Here is a 21,126-nt window from a genome sequence, read left to right as displayed (position 1 = left end):
TCAGGCTGACTGTCTCTCATCAGGCCCGGTCTTTCGAAATTTTATAAATTCTGTTTATTAAAATACCTTCCAATGACATACCCAAGACTGATGTCAGGATCCAATGACAGACCCAAGACTGACGTCAGGATCCAATGACAGACCCAAGACTGATGTCAGGATCACGTGCCTATAATATCCCTTCTTACCTTTCGAGCCTCTCTGGCCTAAATGAGCAAAACCAGCTATCCTCCCATCCTCTGGCATATCACTCATAGCTCTGTACATTTTAAATGTCTCTGCCAGTGTTCGAGCAGTTTCTGCACTGGCCTCCCACAGGGTCCGAGGTACACTTTGTCAGGCCCTGGGGATTTAACTTTTCTAATTCAGCAAGCACCTGTTCCGCAATCTGTATACAATCCATAACAAGATTAACTTTTCCCGATTTCTATATTCTCTGTATCTCTCTCCCAAGTAAATACAGGCAAACAAAAGGTATTGAAGATCTACCCCATCCCTTTCGGTTCCTTGTCTAGATAGCACGCTGATCTTTTCTGACAGTTAATTGGGCAGTGAGAAGTATTTGGCTCAATAAATTATTCTGCCACCAAATTGTCTGTATCCCTGGAAAAGCGCCCATTACAGTTGTTGTTTACAAAGTTCACAAGAGTGATTCTGGAATAAAAAGTTTTATGTATGAGGAGCATTTGGTGTTTCTGGGCCTGTTCTCAATGGAGGGGTGGTGACTCTCGGAACAGGAACCCCAATGAACTCCTGAGGTCTAGATAGAGTGGATAGGGACAAGATGTTTTCAACAGCAGGGGAGTCTAGTAACTGAGGTCACAATTTCAATCCATTCAATTGCACCTGGGGACCTTCCCTTCCATCATTCTGTCCAGTAGCCAGATCTGAATTGAACCTGTATCAATGCCTGCGGTCGATCATTGATATAAGCTATTTGCAGACTCAAGAATATAATGGCATTTTAACCACTTAATTGAACAAACAATTAAACTTTATGGTTATCAACATGAAGCATTGTGTGACATCTTTTGTAAATATCCCATAGTTGCCATCTGGAGTGGATAGGCCGCATCCAACAACGTGGATTTGATTTTGGAACAGCTTCTGCACTACTGGAAGTTCTGTAGAGATGGAAATACCAACAGATTTACTGGATGCACCTCGAGACAGGGTTAAAACAGACATTGGAATCTTAGCTTCCCCATTACAAAATGGCTGAGGGTTCAGTATTCATCTTTGTCATAATGAAACTCAGAGCATGTGAGTTGATCCTTATTTCCTATTTGCAGTTAGTTCTGCTGAGCCACTTCCCCCATCACCAGGGTAACAGCCCACCAGAGCTGCAAGGAGTGTTGAACATTTTATCACTCTCTGGTCACCGCCCCTCAGTGACCTCAGAAACCGGTGTGGATGTCTGGATGCCTTGAGCATTCACTGTACGGAATATATGATGTTTCTATTGCAATAAAGAGATAACGAATTAATGTAGGGATTGCATTTACGCAAATCTCTTCAGGATGTCACAAACATCTCGCAGTCAGCAATATTTGTGCATAACAATGGCAAAAACCTGTACTGAGTTTCCAGTGATTTATTTTCAATTTTATATTAAAAGCATTTTCTTATTGTTTCACTGTGGGAGATGTGACGGTGAATTGCACTGATCCAGGTCCCGCTCCGCAATAAGTTAATAAACATATGTGCTCAACTCACCTGCTGAAGACAAGTTAAAATATATTCCCACCCACTGGTGACCCATGGTCCGGGTTCCCCACCCGGTTAAATCATTATCGGGTTCTAGCCCTGTTATGGGATGGAGCGGAGTGTTAATTTTAGAAGTGGGATTACACGAGACACTGCTGAATATTACCAACAGGAAAGAGTCCTGGGAGTGTTGGTGCTTGGGCTATAATCCTGGGATGGGACTTCTGGATTACAGAACTGGCACAGTGTTATCCAAAGAGATATTACATCTAAACATATCCTTACCTTCCTCGCTCGCTACCGCCTTCTTCCTTCAACAGGGATCACTCCCTCCACAATTCCCTTGTTCATTCATCCCTCCTCTCTAATCTCCCTCCATCCACTTATCCCTGCAAGCGGCCTAAGTACTACACCTACCCGGACACCTCCTCCCTCACCTCCACTCAGACACAAAACAGTCCTTCCAGGTGAGGCAACACTTCACCTGTGAATCTGCTGGGCTTATCTATTGTGTCCCGTGCTCCCGATGCGGACTCATTTACATTGGTGAGTGCCGCCATAAACTAGGATTCCATTTTGTTGAGCATCTCTGTATTATCTGGCACATGGGGGACTTCGCAGTGGTCAAACAATTTAATTCTGATTCCTATTCCCACATCTCGATCGGTGGCCTCCTCTTGTGCCAAGATGAGACCACCCTCAGAGTGGAGGAGCAACACCTTATATTCCATCTGGGTACCCTCCAAAATGATTGAATGAATATTAAATTATCCTTGCAGTAAACAATTCCCATCCTCCCCCAAAAAAAACTCCTCTATTCCCCAATCTGAACTTTAACTTACCCTCACGAAACTATTATTTCTCCCTGGATCCTCCCCCCCCCCCCCACCACCGCTTCCCTTTCTCCTATTGACAAGTCTCTGATTCTTTCATCTCCAGCCCTTGACCTGTCCTACAGTTGCCTTCACCTGACACCTTCCAGCTCGCCTCTCTCCCCTCCCTTACCTTTTTATTCAGATATCTTCCCCCTCCTCCTCAGTAATGAGGAAGGCTCTTTGCCTGAAATGTCGACGGTTTACTCTTTTCCATAGATACTGCCTGATGTGTTGAGTTCCTCCAGTATTTTGTGTGTATTGTTTGGATTTCTAGCGTTTGCAGGCTTTCTCATATTTAAGTGTGGTAATTACTGTAACAATTGTTTAGGCTTTATTGAGATTATATCTGGAATATGGTGTTAAAATTCTGCTCCCCATACTAACACATTTCGTTATGTAGACCAAAGAACAAACTGCCGGAGGAACTCAGTGGGTCGGGCAGCATCTGTGGAGGGAAATGGACCGTCAACATTTCGGGCCGAGACCCTCCCTCTGGACTGAGAGTGGACGGGAAATAGTCCGAGAAAAGAGGTGAGGGGTGGGGATGGGGCAAGAGCTGGGGAGTGAGAGGTGGATCCAGGTGAGGGGGAGGTGGGAAGGTGGAAATAATGATGGGTAGGAGGTGAGTAGTTGGGGCAACACGGGGTTGCCGAAGATGGATTTTAATTCCATGGAGGATTATCAAGGAGATTAGAGAGTATTTGTTTTAGAGATTCAGCAGACTGATCCCTGGAGGACGATGATGATCACTGATCGCCTTGACATGAAACAGGTCGGCAGATGTGTGCAGACTGAAGGGATCGAGGAAATGAAGATTGGGCAGGAACGTATGGCTGAGATGGAAGAGCAGCCGTCATCTTGTTGATGGTTGGAGGGGCTGACTAGCCAACTTCTGCTGTTTCTCACTTGATGTTTCAGTGTTCCTGTCCAGTGAGGCCCCAGAGGAATGTGAATAGAAATTAGTGTTTATGAACATAGAATTTGGTTGAATGAAACTTGCACAATATCCATTCAGGTCTGAATTGTGTGTCAGATGGGGATGGAAATCGAACCCATAACTCTGAGACGGGTTGGGGTGTGGAGAGCGATGGGGACGGCGAAAGTACCATGGAAACATTAAAAGAAATGTAGCTGGTGTAAATATGAAATAATGTATAAAATGCGGCAGGTAGGTCAAGCATCGTTTAGAGCATGGGGGGCATCACTGGTACAGTCAAAGCTATTTTCCCTAACGCAGTCTGCAATGCCATTGATGCCCAGTCAAATAGACCAAGGATTGTTCCCCAGGGTTGGGGAGCCCAAAGTCAAAGGGCACAGATACAAACGAGCGTAGAGATCAGAGAGACCTGAGAGGTAATATCAGTACACAGAGCGAATGAGTATCTGGAACAGGCTGTGTAGTGTTTGCATCGTTGGTTATCTACCTCGGGTTCAGTATTTTCACCGTGTCTGGAAGTTCCCGCTCCTGTCGCCTGTCTTTGAGCAGCTGGAAAATAAAGAAATATTCAAGTTGTTCGAGACCTGAAATCAGATCCGAAAATGTTTGAAACCATTCCGACACAGGGAGTTGGAGCTGAAGCATTAACTTTTATCCTCTTTATCTGTAGTGTTTCTTGTATTTGCAGCATTTTCAAACATTACGTTGAAATGATTTAAGTCTCCTGGGAAATAGACTTGTGTAGGACGTTCAATTTAAATTCGTTCCCTTTCAGCACAGAAAGAGGGCTTTCGGCCCATCTAGTCTGTGCCTTCCTCTGCCTGAACCCATCCACATGCACCCAGACCATATCCCTCGATACCTCCTTCATCCATGTACACATGCAAACGTCTCCTAAATACTGCATTTGAAACCTGCATCCGCATTCGTGCCACCCTCTGAGTGAAATAGTTCCTACTTCGATTCCCTTTAGATATTTCACTTTTTACTCTAAGCCTATGACCACACTGAACATGAAGCGCAAAAGCCTGCCAACATTCACCCTATTTACACCATCATAGGTTTGTTTACCTCCAACAGGGGTTCCCAACCTGGGGTCCACAGATCCTCCCGTAAATGGTAGGGGTCCATGACAAAAAAAAATGTCTGGGAACCCCTGCTAGCATCTCCCCCCTCATTCTCCTGCGCTCCAAGGAATCAATAGATTATCCTGCAACCAGCTTGTCTGCTATTCATGGAAATGTGTACATAACAGTTTCACAAGAGTGATTCTGGAATGAAAGGTTTTATGTATGAGTGGCATTTGGTGTCTCTGGGCCTGTTCGCAATGGAGGGGTGGCGACTCTGGGAACAGAAACGTGAATGAAATCCCGAGGACTGGATAGTGCGAAAGGGGCAAGATGTTTTCAACAGTAGGGGAGTGTAGGATCTGAGTCACAACCTCAATCTATTCAGTTGTATCTGGGGACCTTCTCTTCCATCCTTCTGTGCAGTAGCAGGATCTGAATATCACCTGTATCAATGCCAGGGTTTGATCGAGGTTATAGGGTATTTGCAGACGCAAGAATATAATGGAATTTTTAACCACTTAATTGAACAAAGAAGAACACTTAATGGTTATCACCACAATGCATTGTGTGATGTCCTTATGTAAATATCCTATAGTGACATTTGGAACAGACCGGCCGCATCGAACAATGTGTTTTGATTTTGGACCAGTTTCTGCACTGCTGGAAGTTCTGTAGAAATGTAAATACCAACAGATTTAATGGATACACCTCGAGACAGGGTTAAAACAGCCATTGCAATTTTAGCCTGCCCATTACAAAATGACTGAGAGCTCAGTATTCATCGTTGTCATAATAAAACTCAGAGCATGTGAGGTTGAGTTCTTTATTTCCTATTTTCAGTTGGTTCTGCTGAGCCACTTCCTCCATCACCAGGGTAACAGCCCACCAGAGCTGCAGAGTGTTGAACATTTTTTATCACTCTCTGGTCACTACCCCTCAGTGGCCTCAGGAGCCGGCGTGGAGGCCCGGATGCCTTGAGCATTCACTGTCTGGAATATATCATGTTTATATTGCAATGTAGAGATAACTAATGAATGTAAGGATTGCATTTAAGCAAATCTGTGCAAATCTGTTTCGGATGTCACAAACAGGGGTCAACAGGGATCACTCGCTCCACAATTTCCTTGATCATTCATCCCTCCTCACTAATCTTCTTCCAGATACTTATCCCTACATACGGCCTGAGTACTACACCTACCCGTACACCTCCTCCCTCACATCCATTCAGAACCCGGAACAGTCCTTCCAAGTGAGGCAACACTTCACCTGCGAATCTGCTGGGATCATCTATTGTGTCCCGTGCTCCCGATGCGGACTCATTTACATTGGTGAGTGCCGCCATAAACTAGGATTCCGTTTTGTTGAGCATCTCTGTATTATCTGGCACATGGGGGACTTCGCAGTGGTCAAACAATTTAATTCTTATTCCCATTCCGAAGTCTCGATCGATGGCCTCCTCTTGTGCCAAGATTAGACCACCCTCAGAGTGGAGGAGCAACACCTTTATATTCCATCTGGGTACCCTCCAACCCGATTGCATGAATATTGAATTATCCTTCCAGTAAACAATCCCCCCACCCCCTCCACACACACACTTCTCTATTCCCCACTCTGAACTTTCATTTCTGCTCACCAGCCTATTACTTCCTCCTGGATCCCCTCTTTCCCTTTATCCTATTGACAACTCTCTGATTCTTTCTTCTCCAGCCCTTGACCTACCCATCACCTGAATTCAGCTATCACCTTCCAGGTCGCTTCTCTCTCCTCCCCGACCTTTCTATTCAGATATCTTCCCCCTCCTCCTCAGTAATGAAAAAGGCTCGTGGTCCAAAAAGACTCGTGGTCTGCCTGTTGTGCTGAATTTCTCCAGCATTTTGTGTGTGTTGTTTTGGATTTTCAGCATTTGCAAGCTTTCATCATGTTTAAGTATGGTAATTACACATCCCACTCGTCACAGGCCTCCACTCGCTAAATCCACCTTCAGTCATCACCCTCGGCTTCCTGTCATCGAGCCCGGTCAAAGCAGTTATCTAATTCTGAAGTGCCAAAATACCCGACAGACATGACGTCCCACTGTGTGCTGCATTCGCTGATATCCCCACAACCGATGTCCTATCGCCCCGATCCTCAGCTTTATCGCAGACTGAGAAATTTCCAGTAAACAACTATATAGTTAGCAAGTGGACGGAAGCCAGTATACTTCTCATTCCATATTCCCAGAGACTCTTTTCTAATGTAATAACCCACAACATTGCAATGCTTTGTTGCCAACACGAGGAAATCTGCAGATACTGGAATTTTAAGCAACATACCTACAAAAATTCTGGTGAACGTAGCAGACCAGGCAGCATCTATAGGAAGAGCTACAGTCGACGATTCGGGCCGACACCCTTCGTCAGGACTAATTGAAAGAAGGGATAGTAAGAGATTTGAAGGTTGGGGGGAGGGGAAGATCCGGAATGATAGGAGAAGACAAGAAGCGGTGGGATGGAGCTTCGAGCTGGAAAGTTGATTGCCAAAAGGGATATGAGAGGATCATGGGACGGGAGGCCTAGGGAGAAAGAAAGGGGGAGCGGGACAGCCTAGAGGATGGGCAAGGGGTATAGTGAGAGGGACAGAGGGAGAAAAAGGAGAGAGAGAGAGAAAAAAATATATAATAAATAAATAAACAAACAAACACACAAACAAATAAATAAATATAGATACATAGATAGATAGATAAATAGATAACGGATTGGGTATGAAGGGGAGGTGGGGCATTAACGGAAGTTAGTGAAGTCAATGTTCATGCCATCAGGTTGGAGGCTATCCAGACGGAATATAACCTCCAACCTGAGTGTGGCTTCATCTCGACAGTAGAGGAGGCCGTGCATAGACATGTCAGAATGGGAATGGTACGTGGAATAAAACTGTGTGGCCACTGGGAGATCCTACTTTCTCTGGCGGACAGAGCGTAGGTGTTCAGCGAAACGGTCTCCCAGCCTGCGTCGTATCTCACCAATGTATAGAAGGCCGTATTGGGAGCACCGGACGCAGTATATCACCCCAGCCGACTCACAGGTGAAGTGTCGCCTCACCTGGAATGACTGACTGGGGCCCTGAATGGTGGTGAAGGAGGAAGTGTAAAGGCACGTGTAGCACTTGTTCCGCTTCCAGGGATCAGTGCCGGAAGGGAGATCAGTGGTAATGGATGGGGTGATGAATGGACAAGGGTGTCGCGTAGGGAGCGATTGCCGTGGAAAGCAGACGGGGAGAGGGGAAGATATGCTTGGTGGTGGGATCACATTGGAGGTGGCGGAATTTCCCGAGAATTATATGTTGTACACGGCAGCTGGTGGGGTGGTAGGTGAGGACAAGGGGAACCCTATTCCTAGTAGGGTAGCAGGAGGATGGGGTGAGAGCAGATGTGCGTGAAATGGGGGAGATGCGTTTGAGAGCAGAGGTGATGGTGGAGGAAGGAAAGCTCTTTTCTTTAAAAAAGGAAGACATCTCCCTCGTCCTAGAATGAAAAGCCTCATCCTGAGAGCAGATGCGGCGGAGACAGAGGAATTGCGAGAAAGGGATGGCATTTTTGCAAGAGACAGGGTGAGAAGAGGAATAGTCCAGATAGCTGTGAGAGTCCGTAGGCTTATAGTAGATTTCAGTGGATAAGCTGTCTCCAGAGACAGACACAGAAAGATCTGGAAGGGGGAGAGAGTTGTCGGAAATGGACCAGGTAAACTTGAGGGCAGGGTGAAAGTTGGAGGCAAAATAAATAAAGTCAACGAGTTCTGCATGCGTGCAGGAAGCAGTGCCAATGCAGTCATTGATGTTGCGAAGGAAAAGCGGGGGACAGATACCAGAATAGATTTGGAACATAGATTGTTCCACAAACCCAACAGAAATGCAGGCATAGCTAGGACCCATACGGGTGCCCATAGCTACATCTTTAGTTTGGAGGAAGTGGGAGGAGCCAAAGGAGAAATTATTAAGAGTAAGGACTAATTCCACTAGACGGAGGAGAGTGGTGGTAGAGGGGAACTGGTTAGGTGCCGGCGATTTGTCATGGTTTTCTTGATATTTCTATTCATAAACTAAGGTGGCTGAGGCTCCGTCTGGTTCCCCGGTCTGTAGATTGTGAGAGGATGCGGATAAACTTCAGCTTGTCTCCAGCAGCTAAACCGAGCACATTTGATCAGTATGTCGTTGCTGTGTGGGATCCCGCCCTGCACTTTTGGCTGCCATGATTCCCTCAGTGTAGCAGGAATAAAATGTTTATAATGCCAAATTATGCAACATAAAATGCTGGGACCCAATTTCACAACTTGGGGCTATTCAAGATGCTGTGGACTTGCTGAGCGTTTCCTACATTTAAGTTTCCAGCAGCAGTAGTATTTCCTCTCTATTTAATACACAGATATAAACTATTTGCAGAAATGTCTGGGGCACCCGAAACTGTTCAGCAGATTGGGGCAAATGACATCCCCACAACCATTAACTTGTTCCTCTCAGTCCACTCTGACCCTGGTGTAATACTTTCCATACAGTCAATGCTCACAGCATCCTTTCCTCCCACTATCATTCTGCTGCATTTGCTCCCAAGGCCACTGACTCGATGCTCAGAGGCAGTGAAAAAACAGCGATAAAACTGTGCAACTCCTGTTACAGTTCTGGCCAGTTGTTACTGCGGAAACGGAGGAAGTAACTCACCAAAAGATAACTGAAAAAGGAAATAACAAACTCGACATCATACGCTATAATCTATACTGTGACAAAGATTAACACTGCAGCCATTTTGTAACAGAGAAATTAAAGTTGTAATGGCTCTTTTTACCCTGCCTCCTGTTGACTCAGTTAAACCTCTAGTAGTTCCAGCCAACAAAAAGCAATTCCTGGAAAACTCAATGAGGTACGAGGTGGAAGACAATACTTCACAATGAAGACAACGGTTTGAAGAAATGTTGTGGATATACGTATACCAATCAGCTGATGAGATACATGCTAGAAAGAAGGCAGCAGAGAACGGTGACACAGCTGACCACATCAGAGAAACAAGTCTCCTCTTCATGGACTCTGTCTGTACTGCCTGCGGCCTCAGCAAAGCAGCCAACACAATGAAAGATCCCCACAACCCTGGACATTGTCACTTCTCACCCTCCCATAGGGGCGAAGATTAAATGGAACAGAAACATAGCAACAGGCCCAAGGGCAGTTTCCATTCTGCTGTTATAAGCAAACTGAATGTTTCCCAGTGTGATGACATGGACCTCAGAGTCTAAATCGCACATATCTAGCTGCACCGCAGTTTCTCTGTAACCATAACGATTTGTTCCACTCTGTTATTGATTTACCCTGTTTCACCTTAATGTACTGCTGTAATGTATTGATCTGCGTGCATGATACCGAATACAAGAATTTCGGTACATGACAAAAATAAACAGGCTCCCCATTTAATTTGTATTGGAATATTAGACAACTGGTGTCTTCCTTTGGAAATTCTGGAGGGAAGCTTTATTTTCAGAGAAATCTATATAAATTTAAAAAAGGCTCAATGAGAAGCCACAGCCAACATAAAAGCCAAAGAAAGGGCAAAAAAAAAAGAACAAAAACTATTGGGAAGCTTTTAGAAACCAACAGAAGACGACAAAAAAAAAATGTCAAGTGAGCTCAGGGCGTGGAATTATGATACTGTAGTCCTGAGCCTTGGCTGTACCACAACAGAGGAACAAAATATCCCAGGCCTCAATATCGCTTGAAAACCAAGTCTCCCTGCACCAGTTACCCTTCAACTTTTATTTTGTCAGGCACATACAAACTCTACTCCCTCAAACTTCACTTCTGAAGGCCTCCCACTTACCAAGTACTCCTTTGCCAGAAAACAGCCTGTCCCAAACCACACTTGTCAGATCCTTTCTGAAACCTTCAGAATTGACCCTTCTCCAATTTAGAATCTCAACCCGTGGTCCAGACCTCTTTTTTTCCATATTTACTTTGAATCTCATGGCATTATGATCACTAATTTCTGTCACCAGCCCTGGATCATTTACTAACAGATTATTGGACACTCCTACATCAGGAATTCTGCATACTGAATAAGAGCACATTTGACAAACTCTACCCCATCTAGTCCTTTTACAGTATGGGAGTCCCAGTCAATATATGGAAAATTAAAATCACTTACTGAATCAACCTTTGTTTCTTGGCATTGTCCTTGATCTCTGTAGAAATTTGTTCCTCTAAATCCTTCAGACTATTGGGTGCAACCAAGTCCCAATAATGACTACAATATCATAATTTTCTGTCCTGAGCTCATCTGGATTTCCTACGATGCTTCTTGCATTGTGATATACACAGCTCAGCATATTCATCGCCCCATGCTCAACCATTTGATTGCTGACTCTATCTGAGGTCCGAACAACATCTGACTGGTGTCAAGAAAACAAACTCTCCCTCATTGTCACAAAAACAAAGGAGCTGATTGTGGACGACAGGAGGAATGGAGACAGGCTAACCCCTATTGACATCAGTGGATCTGGGGTTGAGAGGGTGAACAGCTTTAAGTTCCTCGGCATAAACATCACCGAGGATCTCATATGGTCTGTACATACCGGCTGTGTTGTGAAAAAAGCACAACAGCATCTCTTTCACCTCAGACGGTTGAAGAAGTTTGGGATGGGGACCCAAATCCTAAGAACTTTCTACTGGAACACAATTGAGAGCATCCTGACCGGCTGCATCGCTGCCTGGTATGGGAACTGTACTTCCCTTAATCACAGGAACCTGCAGAGAGTGGTGTGGACAGCCCAGCACATCTGTAGATGTGAACTTCCCACTATTCAGGACATTTACAGAGACAAGTGTGTAAAAAGGGCCCAAAGGATATTGGGGACCCAATTCACCACAACCACAAACTGTTCCTGCTGCTCCCATCCAGGAAACGGTACCACAGCAAAAGGACCAACAGGCTCCGGGACATCATCTTCCACCAGGCCATCAGACCGATTAATTCATGCTGATACAATTGAATTTCTATGTTATATTGACTGTCCTGTGTACAAACTATTTATTATAAATTACTATAAATTACACACTGAACATTTAGACAGAGATGTAACGTAAAGATTTGTACTCCTCACGTATATGAAGGATGTATGTATTAAAGTCAATTCAATTCATTTCACCCTCCCCACTATCTGTTCTGTCATTCTGGCTCCCATTTCCCCTACAACTTATTTTAACCACATCACCCTCTCCCCACACCAGCACTAGCGAGCCTTACCACTAGGATATTAGTCCCTCTTGTTCTGTTCCCCTAACTGATCCCTATCACCCCTTTGACTTTCCTCTGCCAGGTAATGCCCCCCAACAGTTTTTAAAGTGGCCCACCCGCTGTTGTGTGGGATGCCCACAAGAGTACTCTGCGATGGCTAGTTAAACTCATTCTCCTTCCTCACTCTGACTCAGTTTCCTGTGTCCTGCACCTTGGGTGCAACTCACCTCTCTTCATTTCATATCTATCACCCCCTCCAACTCCTGGATGATCCAGAATTCATCCATTTCAAGCTCCAACTCCTTAAAGTGCAGGGTTACAAGCTGCAGCTGGATGCACATCTTGTAGGTGAGGGTATCAGGGACACTGGAGGTCTCCCCACCTTCCCACCAGTGTCCCCTCTAATTTGTAATGACCTGTATACACATAAATCTTGTACTGTCCATTTTTTTACTCAGTGACAACATGTGCACAGTGAATTTTATATAGAGAGATATTCATTTCAACAGCTAGCAAATCACTCTTGATAAGAACTTTGATGTCCTCTGGGTTTGATCGAATTCATCTGCACTCTCACACAACCTCTGTAGCAGGCCTGTAACGGGTAATGAAGGATTTTCTCACCAGAGCTTTTGCACATCATCAATATATCATTTGCTTGCTAAATTATGCTTCAAAAAGTCAAGATTTCCAAATATCACTCCACTTCTTCCCACTTGCAAATCCTCCAGCAACTTTTGCATCACCACAATACACACAGGTAACACCAGTTTCTGTATTGTACATAAATATTTCCCCTGAACCCTCCCCCAGGTGACTGACGGTGGTGAACTCAGTGATGGCAATGCCAATGAATATGAAGGGAAGGGCAGTAGTCTGTCTCATTGGAGTCTGGCACATTTGTGATGTGAAAGCTACTTGTTGCCCAGGGCAAAGGTGTTTGATATCATTATGTACCCAGAGAGAATGGGTCAAAACATGTCCCTGTCATTTGGAACCTGATCCTTTTTTGGTATTTCACGAGACTCTGACAAGCATTTGATCCCGGCTAAATGACGAACATTGTCTTTTGTCTCTCTTTTAGCTGGACGTGCAGTACTCCTTAAGTGGAGAGATGTAGTTCCCCGTACCCATGTTCAATGGCTCAGGGATATTATGTCTTGTTTAGATCTTGAAAAGATATTAATAGCAAAAGGATAGTGAGGGATAAAATTGATCCCTTAGAGAATCAGAGTGGATGGGTATGTGTGGAGCCAAAAGAGATGAGGGAGATTTTGAACAATTTCTTTTCTTTGGTATTCACCAAGGAGAAAGTTATTGAATTGTGTAAGGTAAAGGAAACAAGAAGGGTAGTTATGGAAAGTATAATGATTAAAGAAGAGGAAGTACTGATGCTTTTAAGGAATATAAAAGTGGATAAGTCTCTGGGTCCGGACAGGATATTCCCTCGGACCTTGAGGGAAGTTAGTGTGGAAATAACAGAGGTTCTGACAGAAATATTTCAAATGTCATTGGAAACGGGGATGGTGCCGGAGGATTGGCGTATTGCTCATGTTGTTCCATTGTTTAAAAAGGGTTCTAAGAGTAAACCTGGCAATTATTGACCTGTGAGTTTGACGTCAGTGGTGGGGAAATTGATGGAAAGTATTCTCAGAGATGGTATATATAATTATCTGGATAGACAGGGTCTGATTAGGAACAGGTAACATGGAATTGTGCGTGGAAGGTCATGTTTGACAAATCTTATTGAACTTTTTGATGAGGTTACTAGGAAAGTTGATGAGGGTAAAGCGGTGGATGTTGTCTATATGGACTTCAGTAAGGCCTTTGACAACGTTGCACACGGAAGGTTAGTTAAGAAGATTCAATCGTTAGGCATTAATATCAAAGTAGTAAAATGGATTCAGCAGTGGCTTGGTGGGAGATGCCAGAGAGTAGTGGTGGATAACTGTGTCTCAGATAGGAGGATGGTGACTAGTGATGTGCCTCAGGGATCTGTACTGGGTCCAATGTTGTTTGTCATATATATTAATGATCTGGATGATGGGGTGGTAAATTGGATTAGTAAGTATGCAGATGATACTAAGATAGGTGGAGTTGTGGATAATGAAGCAGGTTTTCAAAGCTTGCAAAGAGATTTAGACCAGTTAGAAGAGTGGGCTGAAAGATGGCGGATGGAGTTTAATGCTGGTAAATGTGAGGTGCTACATTTTGGTAGGACTAATCAAAATAGGACATACATGGTAAATGGTAGGGCATTGAAGAATGCAGTAGAACAGAGGGATCTAGGAATAATGGTGCATAGTTCCCTGAAGGTGGAATCCCATGTGGATAGGGTGGTGAAGGAAGCTTTTGGTATGCTGGCATTTACAAATCAGAGCATTGAGTATAGGAGTTGGGATGTAATGTTGAAATTCTATAAGGCATTGCTAAAGCCAAATTTGGAGTATCGTGTACAGTTCTGGTCACCGAATTATAGGAAAGATGTCAATAAAACTGGGTAAGAGTAAGTGGAGATTTACTAAAATGTTGCCTGGGTTTCATCTCCTAAATTACAGAGAAAGGTTGAACAAGTTAGGTCTTCATTCTTTGGAGCATAGAAGGTTGACGGGGGACTTGATAGAGGTATTTGAAATTATGAGGGGGATAGATAGATTTAATGTGGATAGGCTTTTTCCATTGAGAGTGGGGGAGATTCAAACAAGAGGATACGAGTTGAGAGTTAAAGGGCAAAAGTTTAGGGGTAACATGACAGGGAACTTCTTTACTCAGAGAGTGGTAGCTGTGTGGAACGAGCTTCCAGTAGAAGTGGTTGAGGCAGGTTCGATGTTGTCGTTTAAATTTAAATTGGACAGATATATGGACGGGAAAGGAACGGAGGGTTATGGGCTGAGTGCAGGTCAGCGGGACGAGGTGAGAGTAAGAGTTCAGTATGGACTAGAAGGGCCGAGATGGCCTGATTCCGTGCTGTAATTGTTATAAGCGTATACGGTTACTATTCACTTTTTAATTCAGATATAAAGTTCCATAAGGTGTGGGGACCTTTTCTTGGATATTTTCATAATTCTCACATGGATTGACAAGTGTATGGTTTTTCTTCCCTTGATAGTCAGATCCTGCATTTCCAGCTTTCTTTGATTCTTTGATTAGTTAGCAGGCTGCTTTTTTTATTATTCATTTCTCTTTTTCCTACAATAAAAGTTCTGGGGTGATAAAAGTTTATCTCAAATGTCCTTTTAAATATTTATACTTATAATATAATGGTTGGCTTGGAGTTGGATCGTGGGAGGGTTGGGTGCTTTCCTTTCTAACTTTTCATTTTTAATATGGGTGACTTGCTCATTTGTTAAGATGTGTATTTTTGTTATTTTTGTCTGTATTGCAATGATCCCTCTATTTACACTATTGATTTTTTTCTTCGACACTGTAGTTTGTAGAAAACTTTAAAAAAAATTAAAAAATCATGTTCTCACGGGTAGAAAAGTCCAGAACAAGACGGGGTGGAACAAGCAACAGACACAAAATGCTGGGGGAACTCAGCAGGCCAGGCAGCATCTATGGAAAAGAGTACTAATGCTGAGTTCCTCCAGCAATTTGTGTGTGTTGCTCGGATTTCCAGCATCTGCAGATTTTCTCTGGTTTGTGACTGGAGGCAGAACAAAGGTGATTTTCACAACAGCTGATGTAAAAGATTTTGTTCCCTTTCTCCGAGTTCCCGATCCTTGCATTTAGACAGCTGGAGCTCAGCTCTGTCTGAGAGACCCATCGGTTCCCATTCCCTCATCAGCCGGAAGCTCCCCGGGGCCCGTGTACGGATGGTGGGGCTGAGAGAGAGGGAAGAGAGCAGGACTGTCCCGGGATTGCGGGTCACGGAGTCCGGAGCTCACAGCAACTACCCGAAGTCGGTGTTGAAAACGCCGCCCGGTGAGACCCCCAACCCGGAGACCCCTTCTCACCTCAACCGATCATCCGGGGCCTTTTGTGCCCCGCGCGCTGGTGAGCTCGAGCTTGGTCGGTTTAACGGCCGGGCACCTAATCACGTGACTAGCTCCTCCCCCACCGCTGTCAACAGAGGAGTCACGCGCTGCTCTATTCCCATTGGTGCGAAGCGATGTCAATCACTGCTTCCAACCAATAGCGGAGGCGGACTAACCGAGAGGGCGTTACCCCCGCTGACTCCTTCTCCCGAACTTTCCGTCACGGCGGGACAACCGTCAAAGTAAATGTCCGCTTTCTGATTTATTTCCATTTCCCTCCGAGGGAAGTTGGGGCGTTTGTGAAGCGTCTCCTGCGGCCGGAGTCTGATGTGTCGCTGAGAGGTAGGAGGAGACCGCTCGGCCCGTCGGTTTGATGCCGGTTCCCCGGGGAGGGAGAGGATGAAGACGGTGAGAGAGGGGGCGGACAGGATGTTTGTCCCGGTGGGGACAGGAGGGGCTCATCTGTGGAAATGTCTGAGCCCACGGTGGTGGCGATTCACCACATTGGGGGGCAAACACCGGCAGACTGTTGCCCTGCGAGCGGGGCCAATGGTCCGGGCAAAGTGACAATTATTTGTGTTTTGTTGAGACTGTACCGGGAATATGGTGCAAAATCCCGCTCCCCACACTAACACGGGTCACACAGACCAAAGAACAAACTGCCGGAGGAACTCAGTGGGTCGGGCAGCATCTGTGGAGGGAAATGGACCGTCAACATTTCGGGCCGAGACCCTCCCTCTGGACTGAGAGTGGACGGGAAATAGTCCGAGAAAAGAGGTGAGGGGTGGGGATGGGGCAAGAGCTGGGGAGTGAGAGGTGGATCCAGGTGAGGGGGAGGTGGGAAGGTGGAAATAGTGACGGGGGTGGGAGGTGAGTGGTTGGGGCAACACGGGGCTGCAGGAGATGGAAATTAATTCCATGGAGGATTAACAAAGACGTTAGAGAGTAATTGTTATGGAGAGTGCAATGAAGATTCACCAGACTGATCCCTGGAATGGTGGGGTCATCATATGAAGAAAGATCAAATGTGATAACCCTTTCATTTAGAGAATCGAGGACTGAGAGGTGAACACATTGAAATGCACAACATCATTACAGGCTGAACCAGGGATCCCAGTTTCTGAAAAAGGGGGTGGACTGTCCGGGACTGAGATGAGGGGAAATGTCTTCACTCCGAGGATGGTGAATGTCTGTAAATCCCCACCACAGAGGCCGGTGAAGACTCAGTGATCGTCCTCACATAAAACAGAGGCCAGCAGATGTGTGGAGACCGAAAGTATCAAGGAAATGAGGATCGGGCAGAAACATGTGGCTGAGATGGGAGAGCAGCCATCATCTTAGAGGAGCTGAATGGCCACCTCCTGCTGTTTCTCACTTGATGTTTCAGTGTTCCTGTCCAGTGAAGTTGGAGGAATGTGAATAGAAATGAGTGTTTATAAACATGGACAGATTTAAATGAAACCTGCACATTTCCGGTTTGGGTCTGAATTGTGTGTTGGACCGGGATGGGAATCGAGCCCGTGACTCTGTGACCTGGGGGTGGAGGGAAAGGGACAGGGACGATTTGGAGGGAAGAAGTAAAAATGTATCTGGTGTAAATATGGAATGATGTGGGAAATGCAGCGGATGGTTCGGGCAGCGTGTGAGGGGCGAAGAGCAGAGTCACCGGTTCAGCTGGGAGACCCTCCACCAGCACATGGTCCCGTTTCCTGTTCACGTTTTCCCGCAGATCTGCAGCATCTGCCGGTCACTGCTGGAGTGTACGTGTAACTTCATCTTTCGCCCGTTCAGACAAGGCAGTGAGATCCGGATCTGTCACATCCTCTCGTTGTGGGTGGACAATGTTTTATTCTGCAATATTTTCAGCATGTTTCCATATAACCACATAACAATTACAGCATGGAAACAGGCCATCTCGGCCCTTCTAGTCCGTGCCGAATGCTTACTCTCACCAAGTCCCAGACCTCAGACCATAACTACTGGGCCGAGGCCTGGGACTAGGCCTCATTCCACTGTTTTTATCTGCTGAAGGGCAGCCAATGTTTCTGGGTGTCTGACCCATTCATATGAGAACTTAGCCTTTTGTATTTATCTGAGCTTTTCATAAATGTGTACAGTTTAGTTCAGCTTCACTCCAGAATTTCCAAAGCACCAACCCAGTCAGTCAAATAGTTCCACATAATTAAAGTAGTTTACAGTATTAGATTTTAATTTTATTTTGTATTACTTATATAATTTAACTATTTAATATGTATATTCTTATTTTAAATCAAAGGTAAAAATCTATTGTTATGAATTAAATTCTGTTGCTGCTGTAGAGACAACAAATTACATAAGATCAGCCAGTGCTATTAAACCTGAGTCTGATAATTGGTCTGGGAGACCCACTACCGGTCACCTGATCCCAGTTACCGCAGATCGTAATGCGAGATTGAAGCCTTTTCTATTTATTGGTGTTCATCAGTTCAGTTAACTTTCCCTCTGTGGTTCCAAAGCAGAAGCTCAGTCTGTCTAATATTTCCACACAATTAAAATGGGGACTTATCATGTACTGAGCTACAGCTGCAGAGAAAGTGCAGTGCAGATAGACATATGGGGCAGGGTCACGTCGAGTTACATTGTGAGGTCGAGTCCATTTTATTGGACTGGAGACCATTAATTTGGCCTAGAACTGCAGACAGGAAGCTGTCCATGAGCCTGGTGGTACGCGCTTTAAGGCTTTTGCATCTCTTCCCCGATGGAGGTTTGGGTTTGCAGCAATAATGTCCAAAGTTGTGGGCATCTTTGAGTACAAGGCCTGCTTTCCCGAGGCAGGGGAAGTGTAGGAAGAGTCCATAGAGGGGAGGCTTGTTTCTATGATGTTTCCAGATGAGACCAAAGTTCTCTGCAGTTCCTTGCAGTCATGGGCAGAGCCTTAGCCATACGAAGTTGTGAAGTATCGAGAAGAAGCTCAGAGACCTCGGCCTTCACCCTGCCTTGTGTAGCTGGATCCTGGACTTCCTGTCAGATGGCTGGCAGGTGGTAAGAGAGGGATCCCTCACCTCTGTCTCTCTGACCCTCAGCACACATGCCCCACAGGGTTGTCTCCTTGGCCCCCTCCTTTACTCTCTGTGCACCCATGACTTGTGTCGCCACCCACAGCTCCAATCTGTTAATTAAATTTGCTGACGACACTATATTGATTGGCCTAATCCCAAATAATAACTTTCAATTGATCAAATGCTTCCTGACAAGTCTCGGTCCAAACAGACTTTTCACCCTTCTTCAGGAGATTAGTCAGAGGAAGAGCGATATCAGCAAAGTTCTTACAGAACTTACGATAATATCCAACCATTCCCAGAAACCTTCCAAGAGCCTTCTTACCAGTCTGTCACAAAAACTGTGGGTCAACTGTCTAAGAAAAATAACAAGATGGCTTGAGTGGCAAAAATAGATTGAGGTGCTTTTATTTACAAAAATAGTGGAACAACAAAAACTTGGATGTCCACATGAAAACAAGAAGATTTTTTAAAAAAATACTATAGCTGTGTGTGTGTATATATATATATATATATACACACACACAGCTTGCAATTGTCACCTGTCTGGTTAACAACCACCCTCAGACTAAACAACAAAAAAAACACCCAAGGCCTTGGTAACCCAAGGTTTATAACTGCTAAGCCAATCCCCCTAACCAAAAGCTAATTAACTCAATTATCTTCCATTTCACACAATCTGAAACTCTACCACCAGTTCTCACAATAAACACATAGACTTCATCACAAGATTCACCATTTCCAGGTTAAATAACTTAAATAAACCCCAAAACTTTACCACAAGATGAGTAATTAGGTAACATAACCCTTGTCCCAGGTAAAGATGGTATCCTCCACCATCGGCACACCTGTGCAGGTTGCTGCTGCCTCTATATAAGACAGCTCTATGCAGCAGCTCTGTTTCAGACCCAGTGACTGTGGAGGAGAGAAACGTCAGATTACCATGACACTTCGGCAAAACACTTACTGGAAAGATGAATATGAATAAATTGACCTGAGATAATAAAACTGTGACATAGTGTGTTTCTTTTTTTCATACCTATTACTGCTGGGGATGAGTGTAAAATTGTGACTGTTGATTTATTGTGATGCCTGCACTCACCACAATAACATAGGGGAATAATGTGTGTGGATGACCCTTTGAGTGTTTTACCGAGTGTGCCCTGAGACGTCTGTAATCAGTGACGGGCCTTCGTCACACAGTCGGAACAGGAACTTCAGAAATGGCCTGAATTTTGCCTGCACAGGAGCCAACTTGCCTTGACCTACAACACAGCCAAGACAGATCACAGTGGCATGGCCAAATTCACTCTTAGCTAGGTCAACTGTAAGATTGGCCCTGGAAAGCCTGTCAAACAGCTCTTCTACTACAGAGATATGCTCTTCCCAAGTGTCACTCCCTGTGACTAAGTCATCAATATAGGCATCTGTGTGTCCTAACCCTTGAATTACAGAATCAATCATTCTCTGGAATGTTCCTGGAGCATATTTCATTCCAAATGGCGAAACATTGTATTCATACAACCCAGAAGGTGTCACAAATGCAGAAATTTCTCTACCTCAGTCCGTCAATGGAACACACCAATACCCTTTCAACAGATCAATCTTTGTAAGAAATTAGCTTTTCCAACCTTATCAATGCAATCATCCACCCTAGGGATAGGATAGGCATCTGTTTTTGTTACTGCATTTACCTTCCTATAATCAGTGCAAAATCTAACTCTACCATCAGGTTTGAGCACAATAATGCAGGGTGAGCTCCAATCTGATGTTGAAGGCCTAATAATACTATTTCCCAGCATATATTCAATTTCTTGCTCAGCCAATTTACACTTTTCTACGTTCATGCGATATGGGTGTTGTTCAATCGGTTTGGCTTGACCAATATCTACGTCATGTACTGCGACCGTGGTTTACTTGGGAGCATCAGGAAATAAATCTTTAAAATTCAGAATTAATTCCTTCAGCTGTTGTTGTTGCTTTGGCTGCAGATGAGCCAACTTGTTGTCAATGTCTTCGAGAACAACCGAGTTCATTAGTCTAACCGGGACCATGTTTGGCTTGTGAAAAGTCTCAGATGAGTCAATTGTTTCATTCTCAGGATTGCCAGATTGATATGTTTGACAACACTCACCGATGGTGCCTGCTTGTCAGAATAAGGCTTTATCATATTGATGTGTACTACCTGTGTTAGTTTACATCGGTCGTGTGTTTTAATAACATAATTCACATCATTAATTTGAGAGACTATTTCATACAGTCCATTGAATTTC

General features: G+C 44.7%; 1 long non-coding RNA gene across 1 annotated transcript; it reads right to left on the bottom strand.

Moving 5' to 3' along the window:
* Positions 1–1,028: 1,028 nt before the first annotated feature.
* LOC140207475 (uncharacterized) lies at positions 1,029–15,864 on the bottom strand. Its single transcript, XR_011888567.1, has 3 exons — positions 15,795–15,864; positions 4,007–4,068; positions 1,029–1,124 (listed from the first exon to the last, which is right to left on the bottom strand). It is a non-coding gene; the product is annotated as an uncharacterized lncRNA (long non-coding RNA).
* Positions 15,865–21,126: the final 5,262 nt, after the last annotated feature.

The sequence above is a fragment of the Mobula birostris genome, chromosome 13 (assembly GCF_030028105.1).
Source record: "Mobula birostris isolate sMobBir1 chromosome 13, sMobBir1.hap1, whole genome shotgun sequence".
In the NCBI taxonomy this organism is placed as follows: domain Eukaryota; kingdom Metazoa; phylum Chordata; class Chondrichthyes; order Myliobatiformes; family Myliobatidae; genus Mobula; species Mobula birostris.
Note: the sequence above shows the minus strand (reverse complement) of the source record. Positions and strands in the feature narration are given on the sequence as shown.